This window comes from Sinohyriopsis cumingii, chromosome 2, assembly GCF_028554795.1.
Source record: "Sinohyriopsis cumingii isolate HCF-2022 chromosome 2, ASM2855479v2, whole genome shotgun sequence".
NCBI lineage: Eukaryota > Metazoa > Mollusca > Bivalvia > Unionida > Unionidae > Sinohyriopsis > Sinohyriopsis cumingii.
In genome coordinates this window covers 56221912-56240258 of record NC_142962.1, presented here as the reverse complement: position 1 = coordinate 56240258, position 18347 = coordinate 56221912, and the positions used below count along the sequence as shown (strand labels likewise).

Genomic DNA, 18347 nt, shown 5'->3' with positions numbered 1-18347 from the left:
TCAACTTTGTTGATTGGTTGCATTTATGGTGGGGAAGAACTTTATTGACTTTCAAATCAAAAGGACAAAGGTCAAGGTCAGTATAACTGAATGAAGAAAAATGGTTTCTACACAATCCCAATATTTCTACATCACTTATTTTAGTCTGGCTATGTGCATGGCATGCACTTGGGGTCAGGAAGGATACTATTGATTTTTGAAGTCAAAAGTTAAGGTCACTGTGACTAAAAGAAGAAAAATGGTTTCTGCACAAAATGTGAGCTCCATATTAGACTGGGATCAGACTTTGTGGATGGCTTACATTTAGGTTAGTTCATTTTGGGGTCATAAGGACAGGGGTCAAGGTGATTGTGACAAGACTGTTAGATTTATGGTAAGCATATAAGATGCTATTCACAATACACTTGTTTAACTTGCACTTTATTTTGTACTGGGATGCCATTTTTTGGATACCTAAACTTAATCAGCACTATATAGCCATGGTTGAGCCATTAAACCCTGCACAAACATTACTTGCATCTTGGGGAAAGCACAGCTTTTTTTTTTTTTTAATTACATCACTGAGTATAATTCATATCATATATAGTCTTCAATACCATGGTTTGCCCAAAAGTTAACAGTTAACAAAAAGGCCAGGGGCTGTATGTTAAGCCCATGATTTAAGCATTTCTGAAAGAAATTTGAAGCAAAACATTGACAAACTAGATGCTGCTTCTGGCAGTGGCAGAAATTTACTGTTCTGTCTCAACCCAGTGAACATTTTTTAAAATGGGGAATGCAGCTTTTTATGTAAACACTATCTGTGGAGGGGGCACTGAGAGTTACCCCTGTCCAGCCTTAATCACGTGATGTCCTTCATGAATTTGGTTTCTGCTTAGAACATTTAGAAGGACTTCATGGCTGAAATCATTTAGTCTCGGGCTGAAAATTAAGTTCAACTTTAATTTTCACTGTTTTCCATAAACATTTAATGGATTTTGACCCCAGATTAACTTGGAAATTTGCTCTTCACTTGAGTCATATTGGTGTAGGGCATCCGTGTCAATATCTACCGTACTTAACTCCATCTAAAAAGGGTTATTAGTCTTAACACTGCATCCTTGCCCTATTTGCAGTAATTATTATTGTCTGAGGAGTAACTGCAAAGTAATTTTTTTTTCTCATCTTGTTTACTGCCAGGTTTGATTCTTTAGTGTTCTCCTTATTCATCCACACTATGTCTGTCAGTGTTGTACAATCTACCTGGTGAAAGGTATGTAATCATTGATAACTTTATCTGAATTGGAAGCTAATGTGGCCAATTTACCTTGCAATTATTTCTTTCAGTGGTTGGTTGCTTTTTAATGGCACTTTCAGCACTTTATTCACTGTATCATGCCAAAGAAATAGAAGATAAGTGTCTTTCCTAAGGACACACAGGGGCAGGCCTGGGGGTGTATTGAACTGATGATCCTTGGATTAGGAGTCCAGTGCTTTAACAACTGAGCTACCATGACTGTTTGCTTCAGAGTTAGGCAGCTGCACTCTTGAGTAGCACCTCAAAACCTTAATTCAATTAGTCTCATCAATTACTATATATATATATATATACACACACACACACGCATACACATGTGAAGAAGACCTTCCAAGAGTTTAAAACTTCTGCCAGATATCAAATATTTTGCATGGGGACCACTTTACCACTGCTGTCCATTCATCCCTACTGTCCAGTGATACAAATTTTCAATTATCAATCACCTGTGTGTTTAGTATATTTCCATTAATATGCACCACCTTAATTTTTGGTTTAACAAAAAAAAAAAAACTTCAGTACCAGTGCTTGCTTCATTGCAGGAACTTAAAGCCCCAATACCACCATTTATCGTAAATTTCACCATTCTTCCAGTCTAACTAAAGTTTGGAAGGATGGAAATGATTTATTAAAAAAGCTATATATTCTACATAAACCATTCTTTGACAAAATCAAGATGTTAAGTTTAAATGACATTCAGATATTCAGGTTTAGAATCAAAAGGTGCCACCCATCATGTCAGTCAGTGAAGTTGCTTGTGGTTCTGTTCATTTCTGGAGTGCTCCAAAAGTAGTGGTGTGATAAATTCAACATATTCCCCTAGTGACTAATTTGATAATATTTGCACTTGGCACACATTGATTTGAAAGGGAATAAAGAGATACAGGCCGACCTTTTTAAGCGAAGCTGAGAAGAAAAAATGTGCATTAGATAAGTCGGACATGGGTGAACATTGTTAATTAGTGGGGGGACTGGAATATTTTGAAGTGTACACTTGGGCTGAAGATGATCTGACATAGCATTGTGTTGACTTTTTATGTTTACAACGGTGTTGTCATCATATCTTGTGTTCTAGCTTTCGACTAAAAATCTGTTGACCAACAGATGTCACTGATCAACATCAGGTTAATTTGTACACGTGAAAAATGGCAGGCTTTATCATTTTGAGGGAGAAATTACATCGCTGAAAATGCCTTTTATGTGAGGGCAGAACTTTTTGAAGTATCATTTCTTTTCCATAATCTTCAGTCGCACACTTAGACATGTTAAATTTGAAAATATCTTCCAGGATATAAAACTTAAGTATATTGTCTGTGGTAAATTCACAGAAAGGATAAATGGTTGAGTAAAAGAAAAAATTACAGTAAGAGATCACACTGGCAGAAATAGAAGATATACCATGGATAACAAACGTAGACACTGCTGTTATATGTAGCATGTTATCCTGAGTCTACCATGAAGTGTGATCACATGACTCACCACTGGTAGACCGAAGTGGTAAACAGATAGTTTTGCTTATACAGTTCCATAAATACTACCAGTTTTACAGCACAAGAGACTGGATTTGTGCTGGGTGTGTGGATTTGGAATGGATACCATCCATGTGCTTATTCTCTCACTGAATTCATTACAAATAATTCCAGTCTGCAGTCAGATATGGCTGCTGTTACTATATACAGAGAAACCTTTAAAGAAACTGAGCAGAATTTGACCAAACTTGACGGAAGCATCCTGACTTGAATGGTTGTAAAGTTTGTACAGTCATGCTAATCTACTTCAGATGGGTACTATTACTTAACTCAAAATAGAAAAGCTGTAAATGACTTAGTCTCAGTAACTGTGAAACATAATTTGATAGAATTTGACAGAAAAGTATCCTGGTACGAAGACAATTTGGATATGTGTATCTGCCAATGAAACGTAACCAGCATTTTGAGAAAAAAAACAAAATACCCATTTAAATGAATCTTTCTCAAAAAGCACTGAACAGAATTTAACAGCACTATGTTGTTAAAAGATTTAAAGCTTGTACTATCAAATATGGACATGTGACTAAAATTAAGAAACACATTTAAAACAATTTTATCTAAAAGGATGCTCAACAAAATCGATCAACTTTGATATAAAAAAAGTATCAAGTGTAGAAGACCTGTCAATATTGAATAAATGATGCCAATAAGCTTTCAACTATGGATGAAGGTACAAAAAAAATATGAAAACCTTGAAACATAGTCAACATTACTTGAAGAAATTTCCAAAGAATATCTTGCTAACTTGTGTTTCTTGGCCAACTGCTCTTGCATTTAACTACTTGGTCCACTTGGCTTCTTGTTTTTCATTAAATGTTGGAAATTGCTGTTATTTGAATCTGATGTGCAAAGTTCAATGGATTTACTTGTACAGTTTGAAAGGATTGGATTTACTTGTACAGTTTGAAAGCATTGTATTTCTTTGTACAGTTTGAAAGCATTGGATTTCTTTGTACAGTTTGAAAGCATTGGATTTCTTTGTACAGTTTGAAAGCAAGATGATTACTAAATTCCAGTATATTGTCCAAAAGCTGCATTTGACTGTTGGATTGCTTATTTAAAAGGCAGACATGATGTCAGATTATGTAGCAATATTTTAACAGTTTTATAAAGTCTGTACACCATAAACAATTAGAGAATTAACACATTTTATTGTCACAACTTAAACTAAAATGATGAATTTGATTGGGACAAAGTTACAGCAACTTGTGAGTTCCTCTGCATTATAATTGTTGCATGATACACAGAGTGTAAAAATGCAAGATGCATTATAAAATAATTATCGAGAGAGAGCCAGTTGTAAAGGATGTACTCAATGAGTATCTATTGCAGAGTAGAATGGTACATCAACACATTCCTGGCTATATAGGGAAGTGTATTTTCAGGCATTATATATATATATAAGCTGCTTCTTAAAAAGTTCAAGCCCTTCTAAAAAAAGAACATCAGCACAAGATGAATCCCAGAGCTTTAATTAGTCATCCCTTACAACATGCCGGAAGGGTATGTCAAGCAAAGTCTATATTCTCAATCATTTCAGGGGTGTTCCCAAAGTGTTTTTTGTTTTGTTGGTTTTATTGGCAATTTTAACATATTTGCCATATTAGGAGGAGGAAGTTCATGCATTTTGAAAGGACACACAGGTTAGCATGTTTGGGTATTGGACCTGCAAACCTTGGATTACAAGTCTGATGCTTTTCAACTTACGCTACCATGGCTTGCAAATAAAGAAACCGATTGATAGTCTTGACAAACATTTGTTTTTCAGTTAGGATAGATTTTTTTCTGTATTGATTGTGTTTCACTTCAAAAACATTATCTATAAACAAAATACAAATGTAACAATTGCTGTTGGAGGTGTTTAACAAATATAATTATTCTTACTAACTTAAGCAAAACAGACCCTTAGTGTTAAAACATGTACCGGTAGATTTATTGGTTTGAAACAACTTTTTGACATCTTGCAAAGTCTTGCAAACACAAACTGCACAATTTTCTTCATTTTTGATATATTTTTATCTCAATCATGTGTTCATTTTATTGAAAAGATTTTAAGGGACAAAATGAGAGATTTCCCTTTGATTAAAAACACTTCATTGTTGCATTTACAGAGTTTGAACTTGGAGGTACAGTCTTGGTAGCAGCTTGGGGAGTGGTTTATTAGTTGTCATGGTGATATGGATTTGAAACTTTACTTTTTTAACTTCCTCTAACCCTGCTATAGATTTCCACACAGCTGTTACTCTAGGCTTACTAGTTTGACAGGGGTGACAGATTGGCCTGTGTACTGTTGCTATGGGAACATGCTTTCTATTGGTTAATGCTTTGAGTGACAGCACACTTGACAAATTGTTGGCTTGGGGCAATAGGATGTTCACCAGCCATAGCACAAGACATCTAGTCACATGTACATGCTTGTGTTCAGTATTTTTGAGGTAAGACAATTTTTTTAATATATTTGGAGATAAAATATTGTATATAAATTGTTTTTTATTAAATGCTTGAGGGAAGCAAAAGAAATATTACTTGTAATTTATAAATTAATATTTCCTCTACAAATTGTCCTCTGTAGAATGAGAGTCATTTTGGAGCCATTAAATAGCCATATTATGTCTTTTATTTTGAGGTTTTACATTGATATGGCCATTATGTAAGGCGTGGAAGGAAAGTCTTGACTTGGTCATGTCTGTTTTTATGTACATCTGTTCAGAGAAGCTTGTTAGCATGACCACCCCCCCCAACCCCATCCATTATACAAATGAAGTTTTGCTATAGCATATTTATGTCTGTATGTAGATATTCTGATTAAATTTTAGGTAATCACAACAATTTTGTATTGCTTTTATTAATTTTTAATATATATTTTATAACATTTGTGACTTTGCATGACAAAATCATTGATAGCTTGATTTAAACAAAAAACACAGGAGGTAAACAAATTAAATTTGGTAGACATGTTTGTATGCATATGCATGTGACCCAGATAAAGTAGATCAGTGTATGTAGGAAAATAAAACTCAAAACCTCCTACAGCATTTCTTTATTTCCTGTACAAATTTACAACCTGAATTATTTCTTGGAGGTCAGTTACATTTCCTTGTAAAATAGTTATTAAGCTATTAAGGGTGGGCGGGAGGCATTTAAAAGTAATCTGAGATTTTATAATGTTAACTTCTTGCAATCTATTATAGTAGTGATCTAGTATGAAAGTTGAATGAGATTTCTACTTTCCAACTTCATCAGAAAAGTGTTAACTAATAACCTTGAACAGAGAATGAGCAAATATTATATTGAGGACAAAAATTTTAGAGATGGGAAAAGTGTAAGCAGACGACATATTTCAGATAGTTACAGTAGCAGAGTAGATTATACATTGCAGGAAGTAAGGTGGGTCAGTTACACATTCACATCTAGCTAGGCCAGACTGGTATGAAACGGCATCTTATCAACATTCCTAAATTTTGGCAGACGACATCCCCTTTGGGGAAAACAAAATTTTGTAAGTGCAATTCATTTTTTGGGCTGATTATAAATCATTTCAGGTTTGTATAAAACTTCTGTTTAAAGTCGGCAGTTATTGTATAAGTTGTAACAGTAAAGTTTTCTCATTCATATTATTTCAACTGGGAAAGTTCAAAGTAGATGTAAAGTTTCAATTTATGTTCATGGAATATATTGGAGAAAAACTCCACCAAAAATATATATATTTGCAAATTGTGCTTTAGTGCTTGTTTTAGTGTATTAGTGTGAACTGAAAAATAGGGAAATTGGATGGGTTACTAATGGGGTAGGATTGAATACTGAATTGGGACTCTTGTCCAAGGGATTATTTCTTGGTTTTCATTCACCATTTCCAATGCAAGTTCATTTGCTAAATGTTTCTTATTTCTTATTCTCCCTTTGTTTGTTACAGTTATTGAAATCAGTCTGCATTGTATTATGAGCTTAACATAAGATTGTTTACTCAGTTTTGACTGGAGTACTTAGATAGGCATTATCCCACTTCCCCATAGGGAAGTAATTAGAGCCCTAAGCTATAACTAAAACTATCCAATGAATGGGGTTGCCAAGACAACTGTGCCTGGTTGCCATGAGAATGATGCCTGTTAGTGTAGAGTTGAGACCAGGGGTGATCACATGGCCCATGTTGAGACAGCCAGTAAATTATCAGTTCCGCAAGGCTGGCTGATTCAGTGGTATTATGTTAGTAGGACAATCAGTTAGGATGAGGCAGTAAAATGAGTCAAGTTAGTGGATTGGGAACCTTCCCATGAGGCAGCTGCCAGCCTATCTAGCATGCAGAGTTGGATAGTGTCAGTCAACAGCCATGTTGAACGTAGCATCTTTATAGAAAGGGTAGGAAAAGTTGGTCAAACTTCTTAGAAGGAAGATTATGTAGGATTAAGTTGATGGATACGTTTTGATAGAGAAATTCACTTGTGTAGGTGGGTATTTTGTCACAGTTATAAATTGTTTAAACTTTTTAGACAATAATGAGTGAAATGAACCCATACTTCCTAATCATACTTGTAACCCATATGCTACAGGAGACACGTATTACATGTATATATGATTCTCTACCAGTTTCACCCCTGATAATACTTACTAGCACGATCAGTGAATGATAAGGATTAGATCCAGTCTGTCTTGTTTTCAGCTTTGTAGATATGAAATGGGACAGTGATATACATTTAACCCATATCCCCACCCCATATCAAGATGTATAAGGTAGCCTGTTGGTTAGTCTTGGGCAACATACATATATACTGACCTAGTAAAGGGACATTGTCCAGTCATACGTGGTCTGACATTGTTCAGAATGATTACCGAATTAACGTGCTTCTGACACTGCAGTTTGAACATTTCAAGAAGTTCTACAACAAATTTTGGGGGCAGAAGATATTCTTGTTCACCTTTTTTTTTGTTTTTTGATGTCTGTTTAAGCTTATGGACAGTTTGCATTCAGGAGTGTTGAAGCATATGTATACCCTAGTATGGGGATCTTACCCCTATCACAGTACATTCTTAAAACAAATCTGAACAACATTAGGGAGGACAACTATAATAATAATACTTATAATAATAAATAATAATACTTGTCTTGCAGTTCCCGCATAACAGTTAGCTATTCAAGTAATTGGTATATCTACAGACTAGCAGAGAGTTCCACACCAACTTTGTTTTACATCCAAGGGTTTCCTTGCCATAATAATTTATTTTGTTGGTTTCACTCATATAATCTTGAATTCTTTTTATTTTTTTATTTTATTTGTATACAAAAGGAAAATTTACCAGTGGCATAACAGTTTTGATCAAACCAGCTTTACTATCTATTGGTATATATAGGGTAAAGCATTTATCAAGGTGATAAAATGGCAATTACTGTGTCATTCCACCCATTGATATGTACTTGAAAGTTATCAGTTAAATATGCACTCATAACTATCAGCAGGCTTCATACTATATCCAGATACATATATATGGTACCTCAAAAAAGATGAAACTTGCAGTAAAGTCCATCCTTTTTGATCAACCTCAAAATAAGGGACCGTCCATAAATGACGTCACGCACCTGGGGGGGAGGGGGGTCACACATTTGTGACGAGGGGAAGGAATTTGTTTAAAAAATGTGTGACGAGGGGGGTAAGGGTAAAAAAAAATCTGCCAAAATCGCATGACGTCATTTATGGATGGCCCCTAAGAACCCTCTTTAATTACTATTAAATTCGGTCATTCTTGTTTACAAATGGCACAGTTGTTCTTTAGAATTGACCTGTTGCCAGAACATTGATAATCACACCAAAATATTTAGCATAACACATATACAAAAGTGAAGTTATTTTGTTTTGACAGCTTAAAGAGACACCCATCATACTCGTTTGTCTCATATTGCACAAGTTTACTAGGCCCCCCCCCCCCCTCCCGATGGTCATATGTTTGAACCCTGGCCAAGTCATACCAAAAACTTATAAAATTGGTACTAACAGCTGCTTTGCTAGGTGCTCAGCAGTAAGTGATTAGTGTTAGGAATGGTCAGCCTGGTGTCAGGATAATGTGACTGGATGGGACATGATCCTCTGTGTTTGTGGTATGATGCCCCAGTGCAAAATATCAGCATAAACTGCCACACTGCAGACATTGTAGCGTTATGACTGAAAAATTGTTAAAGCTACGTTAAAAATCCAAATCACACAGATACTGCGGGATTTCTAAATTGTTTGTTTATTTAAGTAGCTTTGTTAATGAAAAAATTACCCACAACAGAATACAAAGGTATATAGTACAACGATACATTTGACACATCTGAAGGAGTAATGTGAGGTGGGTTCCATTACCCCTTGTTAATTAGAGTATGTACTGACAACGGTTGAAAGGTATTGAAGTTATGACCATTTTACTTAATATGTTAGTCTGCTAGATGACTGCAAGCCAGAATGTTGGACAAGCTTTTGGTGTGTCTAAGATAGAATTCCACAAAAACACCAGTGATAGTACTGGGGATGGTAATATATATTTGCATGTTTATGAGACTGTCCTAACAATAGATTAATTGGATCATATTCCAATTTATCAGCATTTTTCTTCAGTCCAATCAGCCATTATAAATCTGATTTATTTTGTACATTTAAATAGCAAGAGGTTGAAAGCAGTATTTAACAATGGTTAAAGTGATGTCAAGCCATTGTAATGGTCTCAACATTCTTCCTATTATTTTATCACCTTGGTTACAGTGTTCATATATCTATACACTCTTTTTTTTACAGAGCACAACTCATACCATAGAAACCTATTTGATCCAGTCTTGGTAGACATGTCAGGCTTGTAGCACATAGGCTCTATTTGATACTTAGATTTTTCTGCATTCAGTAATTTTGTTATAGAAACAAGGTGTGGCATAAGTAGTATTTAAATTGAAAGTAGTGCACATGGATTTGTGCAAATTGAGAACTGGGTTGTAGGTAGATTCATTAAGAACCTTGGCATCAGTAGGGGGAGGAAGGAGGAGGGGTATGCCATCTCTAGATGACCTTTCTTTTCTTTTTTGGACATTAATATTCATGGTCACATTTCAGTGTCAACAAACTCTAATGTAGTACACCTTTTGTTAACTTGTTCATCCAGGAGGTGACTGTTATTAATGAAAAAGGCATTTTGATCCAGTACAGCCATGAATTTTATGAACCCTTAACAAGGTTAATATTGTTTGATCCATATAATTCTCTAATCTAATCTTTTTTATATTCAACAGGAAATCATTATTTTCCCATGAGGAAGGTTATTTCAGCAGATAGGTTTCCTGCTTGACTTTCTGTTGAATTTTTTTATTTATTTCATCAGTGAGATGAGGGGCCCCAAGTGGCCAAGTGGTCTGTTACAGATCACTGCCATCTAACCTCTGTCTGTGTCTCAGATTCAGCCAATGTGGGTATGTGAGAAAGCTTGCCAGGAGCTTCTTGTGGGTCGGTGGTTCTTTCCGGGGTTTTCCTGGGCTCTTACTCTATTAATACTGGCCGCCATGTATATCCTATCATGTGCTGAAAAATGGTATTAAACCCCACAACAACATCATCTGTGAGATAAATATGCAAGGTTACTACTCCATATTTATATGGGTTTCTGTGTGGCAAAGTGGTATAAAGAACTCAGCTTTTACTGATTGCTGCCATCTTGCTCTGTCCTTGTGGGATTGAGTCTTAGACTCAGCCAGTGTGGTTATATGAGAAATACGTGCCAGTGGTTTTTCCCAGGTAACCTCCCATTTCTTCCTGCTAGATAATCTGGATGACATATGTAGCCTATCCTGTGCTGAAAAATTGGAGTTAGGCCCACAATCCACCACCGTGTTTTTATGGCTGTCTTTTGAAGAAAAAAAACCTGGGTACTACGTCTTTTCTTTTCTGGTTTCTCACTATGGGGACTGTTGATTGCTTAAATGCTTTGATCACCAAAAACTTCACTGCTTCATGATGATAGGAACATTGATTTTAAAAGGGATCTCCATGAGTTGAAAAAAGGTCCTAATCCCTATTGAACTGGTTCTGATTTTAAAAAAACTTTCGAACAAATCCCAATATTAGCTCTGTAAATGACAGGAACAAAGCTTGTTTTTCCCAGCTTCTTAAGTGAAATGACGGATTTTGAAGATCTGGAAGAATTATGTGGAGAGGATGCTTTTATATTGATCTTTTCCCTGCTTACACCCAAATTTCAGGGCAAATCAGACTGTGGCATTACACACACACACACACACACACACACACATATATATATATAAAGAGAGAGAGAATTACTATTTAACCTTCAGGATCCACTCAACTGATGATTTAAAGTTGCATGGAAGAGATAATGTTGCTGCGTGGAACAATTTTTAGTTCATATGGCCATGGGAGCTTGTGGTATGGTCCTGTTTCCATCATCTGTCAGTAATTAATTATGCAGGAGTCCATATTTCTAATCTAATTTCAATCATTTTATATGGATTTATATCATTAACATTTCAGATTATTTCAATAATAAGAAAGAACCATGCATATGAATGAGATGATCTTGGCTAACCTTGTTGCCACTCTGGAGGCCATATTTCAGATCTGATATTGATCAAACTTGGAATAAATGCTTATATCATTAAGATCGCAGATGAGTTTGATAATGAGCAAGATCAGTATATACAAAAAGTGGTCCCTGGTTGGCCGAGTGGTTGAAAGCACTGGCATTTACCGATGACTTATATCTCATGTATGCCTGTGTGGGTTTGAGTCTCCACTTTGGCCAATATAGGTATCTGAGAAATCTTGTCAAGAGCTTCCCATGGGCCCATTGGCGTCACTAGGGGTGATGTTATCCATTGCGGTAATTCATGGTGTCACCCCCCCATGGACCTCCTTCCTGCACAAAAACTCTAAAATTGTATAGGCAGTCATTTTGGTGTCACCCATTTCTGCTGGTGTCACCAGGTGCAGTCTGCACCTCCCTAGTGATGCCACTGCATGGGCCAGTGGTTCTTAGCAGGGTTTTCCTGGGTGTTTCCTCAACCAGTTATACTGGCTGCCATGTATATAGCCTATCTTGTGCTGTGAAATCGCATTAAACCTAAAATAACAAAAGAGGTGATCTTGCATCAGATGGGCTGAGTTTTTTTTACCCCATCTATATTTGTCATCAGATTTGGGGTCAAAGATATTGAAAAGGTTTAGTAATGAGTGAGATCCATGAATACTAATCATGTCATCTTGCATCTGACTGGCTGACCATTCTGCCACTCTGAGGTCAAATTTGATCCTGTTTTGGTCAGACTTGGAATGTATGCTTATATCATCAAGATTTCAGATGACTTTGCTATTAAATGAGATCTGCATATTAATGAGATGATCTTGCATCTGATTCGCTGAGCTTGCAACTGTTCTGGAGGATTCAGTCCTGGTCAGACTTTAAGTATATGTTTATAACATTGAGAACTTGTACGATTTTGATAATGAATAAAATACATGCAGAGTAACGAGTTGATCTTATATCTGACCGACAGCTTGTTACCGCTCTGGAATCCATTTTTTTATTTAATCAACCATATTTGTGATCTGACTTGAATCGAACTCGAAATACATCTTCTATCAAGAGGATCTTGGAGTCTTTTAATAATGAGCAATATCACTACATATTGATGAAATGATCTTGATCATTTGTTTTTATTATCATCAACTTCTTCATTGATTTCGATTTTGAGCCAGAAGTTCTGCATATTTATTATGCCTTCATGTTCTTGAAATAATTTATTATCAGGATATACTAAAATAAATAAAATCAGCATGATAAAACGTTTGGGAGCTCATTTACATGGCAAGTGTTAAAACAAATACACCAGTATGCTTAGTAAAACTGTCATGTAAGCCAGATGAGCTAAACAACTCCCGTTTTATCTGTGTTCAGAAGTCCAAGACTTCTTTTTGCAGTATAGACAATACTTAAACGTTGTATATGTTGAATAAAGTGTGTCCCAACTTGTTGCAGCTCATGCTGTTCATAAAGGTAAAAAACAGTGTTTCTGAGATAATGATGGTCCTTGGACAGTTGTTGGACGATTTTTAACTGTAGTTTCTGCACCCTATTTATTTATACCATGCAGAGAAAATGGAAGCCAAGTGCCTTTTAACGACATGTTGAGGCAGTCATCCTGGGCTGGTCTGGGCAGGTAACAAACTCTTGACCCTTGGATTTTGATCTGAGACTCTACCAACAGAGTTATTGCAGCATTGATGAAGGTTGCAGTTTTTACACTTGTAAATGGCTCATTTAGTTCACTGTAAATGTTAATAAAGTTTAAATGTACATGAAAATTGCAGTCAATGATGCAAGAGCTACCTGTTCCAATGAAATATTCGATTTTAACATTTTCATTGAATATCACATTCACATGCCTAGGCAGTTTGTCTGGTTGCATTATTGAGTTTTCATCTGGTACATAAACATAACAGTAGGAATCCATCTATTTTCCCTATTTTTTTTGTTTTAACAGCTTTTGAATACACTATTGACAGTATCATGCAGAGGAAATGGGCACTATTGTGAAACACTTTAAATTCATAGGGTTCCAATTTTCGTGGGTGAGCTAGACCAATAATTGCAACAAAATATCAAGTAAGTGCCAAACATTCCTTCTCCCCATCAACATGTATCACCTGCTTCCTCATTTGTTTTAATACCATGGCTATCTCTAGTGATGAGAACGTGAAATATACATTAGGATGTGTATACATCACTGACAGGGGACACTGGTACTAAATTTGAATGCAAAATTACATGAACATGAGCAGTACTCAAATAGTGGCAAGTTGTAATTACCTGGTACATATGAATAACTACAGATTTGCTCCCTCCTAATTTCATGTATTATTGCCATTTAAATATACATTTTTGAAGATATCAACTGTTACATAAAAATAAAACAGCAGATGAGCCCCACTTTCTCAAAGTTTCGATCAGGTCTGTTTTGTCATGGCCTCAGTGTAGGTGTTTTGGGGTCAGCTGAGACCTGTCCTCAGTTTTTCATCCCCACTCTCTGTACCTTTGCAGTTATTTTTTTTAATATAACAAAAACCTATAGCACCAGCCATCACAATACATGCATTAATAGATCCAACATTCATCAGAAATTTACAGGTTCACTTTTTAACAATACAGTCACGGTCAATCAGTAACAAGGGGTTTCCTACATTGCAGTTTTACCAGGATTGTTTGGAACAAAAGAGGTTTACAATCTTGGACACTGTTCAGGTACCTAATCCTAATTATTGAGAAATTTCTGCTTTGATTGTGGTCTTTTAAGAACACATGAAAACCAAGTTACTGGTACTTAAGATTACAATAGTGGTATTAAATGTGTTAACTTGTTCATGTGTGGAAAAAGAAGTCAGCATTTTCTGCATTTATGCAAGATGTTAGCAGTGAATACCTTTATCAATCAACTTAGACACTGAAGTATTGATTATACCTGTCTGTCTAATAATTTACAGATACTTTTTTTTTGTATAATGATAGATCCACGAAATTAGGCAGCCATGAAAATGTATTTATCCAAATCACAAAATTTGAAACCCAAAAAAATAAAGTGTTTCACAGTAAGTGCCTTTTCCAATGACACACAGGGAACCTGATCTGGCCCGGATCAATACTGAAATCAACTCTTAGGTTATGAGTTGTATGTTCAACCAACTGAGCTACCTTGGTTCCCTCTGAAATACAGCTAAAGTTAAATATTGCATAGCAAATTAAGGAGATGGTAATATGCAGTTCATGAATCCATAGTACTATAAAATGCATGTGTTTATTTGGGTTTAGTTCTCATGGAAATCTATTATTTTTCTTCATTTTGTTAAAATTGGATCGGAAGGACATGAAACTTTATTTCATATATTCATATTCAGTTACGTTTCTCTATAAATGCGGGAGGTCATGATGAAGGAAAGATTGTTTGGAATCATATTCAGTTTCTTTGAATTTGTAAAGAAATTGTGGGCTAAAGTCAATGAAACAAAGGAAGATAATGACTTTGGTGTTGACATTCAAATCCAGCATGAACAGTTTGCATTGTAGAGTTTTATAGCATGTAAAACATTTCTGTTGACCAAACTCTTTCCATTTTTTTAGGATGTTTGTAGTTCTTAAACATGTATTTTGGTGTGATTAATCAACGATTTTATAAATATGTTGCTAAAGATAGCAATATTTTCCATGTTGAGTTAACGCTTTGTGAATTTCCAACTGGAGCGTGGGTTTAAAATGTCTAATAAACAATAGTTTCTCTCCTACACATATTATAAATAAAGCTGGTAAACAGAACATTTCTTAAAATACAACACAGTAGGTAAATATTACATTGATAGGTTTCACAAATTCTCTTACCATATACAGCAGATAAAAAACCCAAAGACTTGATTTTTGGTATAATATGCAGCAGATAATTAAAACGGTAGGTCTTAATTCACACTGCTAAATCAAAAAATATATCTAGCAGTAATTTCCTCTCTGAATGTGATATTCCCACAGAGACCATGGTGTCTAGATGGCAAAATGTTGATGTGTATTAGATAGAGGTTTATGACAAAAAGTTAATTAAAACTGAGTGAGAATCACTTCTATCATCCATGGTATTGGAACTGTGCATCTGTCAGTGTTAGAGACTATCATTGGCAGCAGACAGCAGACAAAATCATCATCTGCTGCAGCATTACTGGCCTCAGGCTGTGACTTGGGTTGCCATAGCAGTCTTTAAACAAATATGGAGGAAGTGAGTTGAGAATGACGAATACTTAGGTGGCAAGTCAGTGTTTGCATGTGGCTTAGTTCATGGAATAATAACACCTAAAGAAAACAATGGTAGGCTATCTTTGGTAATGGAAAGGTATTTTAAATCATGTATACATAGGATAAAATTCTTTGGATAAGCCATTCTCTAGCTTCACCTGCAGTTTTGTGCATTGATTGTTAAATATTTGTTTTCAGGTTAGATTATTGAGAAGTCTGTGCTCTGTGACTTCCGAGTGAATGTAACTGTAGCATGACTGAGTAATTTGATATTATAGGATAGAGTAATATATATCTTGTCAGATTGTTTCCTGTTCCTGTCATTATTATGATAATGCTTTTAATTAGAAGTTAAAACATGCCATTGTACATGATCAGCTTTGTTCTAAATTGATTATTTGTTTCTGTTGTTGCTGAAATTTAAAGCCTTTCAGAAACACGATGTCAGCCATAAAACAATTAAATTCCAATTTATTTACTCTTGGATCACAGATAAATGAATGTTATCGGAGAGAAAATAGTCATCACTTAAATATGTGTTTTATGAATGTATTAATTTAAGTAATCATTATAAGGAAATGGCAGAATATACTTTTATACTGTATATAGTTGACATTTACTAAAAATTAAAAGTAATTCTTTTACATAAATCTGCCACAACTTTACATCACTTTACGTATGTTTACTTGCTTGTTTTACTATTGGTCGGACCATTTTTTACATGTCTACCATAAGGTGGAGTCATCACACTTTGAAGTCCATCCACCTATTCCCTCTTTCATTCCTGTATGAAAACTGTAGCCCTCCACAGTATACACTTGTCAAACTTTGTGTATGGCTTGCACTTGGGGTAAGGAGAAGCCTTTTGATTTTAGGATGGAAAAGGTCACAGGCCATGTGCAGTTTTCATTTCTAATGCAGTGTACATTAAAAAATATTTTATTTAGTTATGCGTGTATTCCGTCCTCAACTTGATATGTTACAAAATATTTGCAGTTGACACTGGGCCGATCTGATTAATATTGAATCTCCAGTTCTTTGTGAAGATCTGACAGTGACTGCTTTTGGGTCATGTTCTAGTGACCTGTGTTATTATCACAATCACTAATTTTACCAGCCAATCAGATGAAGTCTTGTACCTTTAGATTTGGGAGACCGAGCAGTATGGTTGAAGAGCATCAAAGTGTGTCAGATGATTTGATTCACTTTCATATTTCTGCAAACTGCATTTCCATTGGCTAATTCAAAGGTCACCAGAACATGACCCCCTAAGCAGTTGTTGTCAGATGTTCACACAGGACAGTGGAGATCTGATTTTAATCTAATTGACACATGGCTGGATAGGATGAGGGAGTGCTTATTATGGAAATCAAGATTGGGGTTCATCAGGCAGTTGTATATTGTTTTAGAGTTCTTAGTTTATTGTCATCATATTCCGTCCTTATGTATCTAATTTTATTATTATCCATAGGAATAAGAATTTGAAGTTTTACATAGGTGTATATAGCATTCTCATTAGCTGCTGGCAGCTATCTCAGGATCCTTCCACTTAAATGATAACATTCTGGCCACATCTACTTTTACATCACTTAATTCTATTGGTATATTGTTGTTTACTTTGCCTTGTACTTTAAATTTTGAGCTGGTTTACTTGACAAAAGTAGAAATCCTTAACGAATTCAGTCAAAACTCATGTACATGGCCATCAAGGTCCAATTCTATCTATGCAGTACACTAAATGATTTTGATGTGGATATACTTATTAATGCACAGTAAAACTTGTCAGTTTTAAAATGATCAGGTGATTATTTTCCATGATAAGAAAAAACGCCTACCATATATCAGCTGCAAAACAGCCATTGTGTTGAGGTGCTCACTGATCCTCTTGCTAACAAATTCCTTGCACAGTTTCTTAGGTGTTAATAAGACATTTTTCTATGATTGAAAGATAGGTTTGTGGTTCTTCCTTCGCTAAATATACTGGCTGCAATGTATGGCCTGTCATGTATTGGAAATGGTATTAAAATCCAAATATCACTTGATAATTTTCACTGTTCATATTATATTTTCTTAAGAACCAATGAAAGTATTGCAGGGAGATAAACAAATGAACTGATGAACAGGCAGAAATATGAAAATAGTTCATTGTGTCACTCACATATCTGAACAAACAATTCCGTGTTTGTCATCAGTAGTCCCAGTACATGTAATTAATGTTGCCCATCCTATGCCTAAAGCGTAGTGTGTGATTGCTTGTTGAATGTTTCTAATATGTTTGAAAGTACCCAGAAAATGTATATTGTGACAAACATAAGCAAAATGTCCAGTATCAGCTTATAGTAGAAATTCTTAGGTGCATCTTCTTCACTTGATAGTGATTACGATGGAATGAAACAGATAATGAATTTGTGAAGTGAACAGGACCCTTTTCCTCGAAAACCAGTTGAAATTTGAAATCTTCTGTTTTACACAGTCTATAAAGAGGACCAAAGATCTTCTGAAAGTTAAAATATTGTGGACATTAAAACTAGTGATTGCTAACGTTTCATATCCTCTGTCTGCGGTGGTTCGAGTCTAAGATTCAGCCAATGTGGGCATGTGAGAAAGCTTGCCAGTAGCTTCTCGTGGGTCGGTGGTTCTTTCCGGGGTTTTCCGGGTTCTTCCTCCACCATTAATACTGGCCGCCATGTATAGCCTATCGTGCTGAAAAATGGCGTTAAACCCCA

General features: G+C 35.5%; 1 protein-coding gene across 7 annotated transcripts in view; it reads left to right on the top strand.

Moving 5' to 3' along the window:
* Positions 1–18347, top strand: part of LOC149804911 (forkhead box protein N2-like) — a 110106-nt gene that overhangs the window by 33079 nt on the left and 58680 nt on the right. For 2 of the 7 annotated variants that reach the window (XM_089945822.1, XM_089945805.1), the window contains exon 1: positions 7024–7268. The exons of 3 other annotated variants lie outside the window; for them this stretch is intronic. The gene's annotated coding sequence lies outside the window, so the exon portion shown is untranslated. Of the gene's footprint in view, positions 1–5198; positions 5259–7023; positions 7269–18347 lie in introns of those variants that run through there. 2 more of the 7 variants (XM_089945812.1, XM_089945829.1) reach the window with 2 other exon arrangements.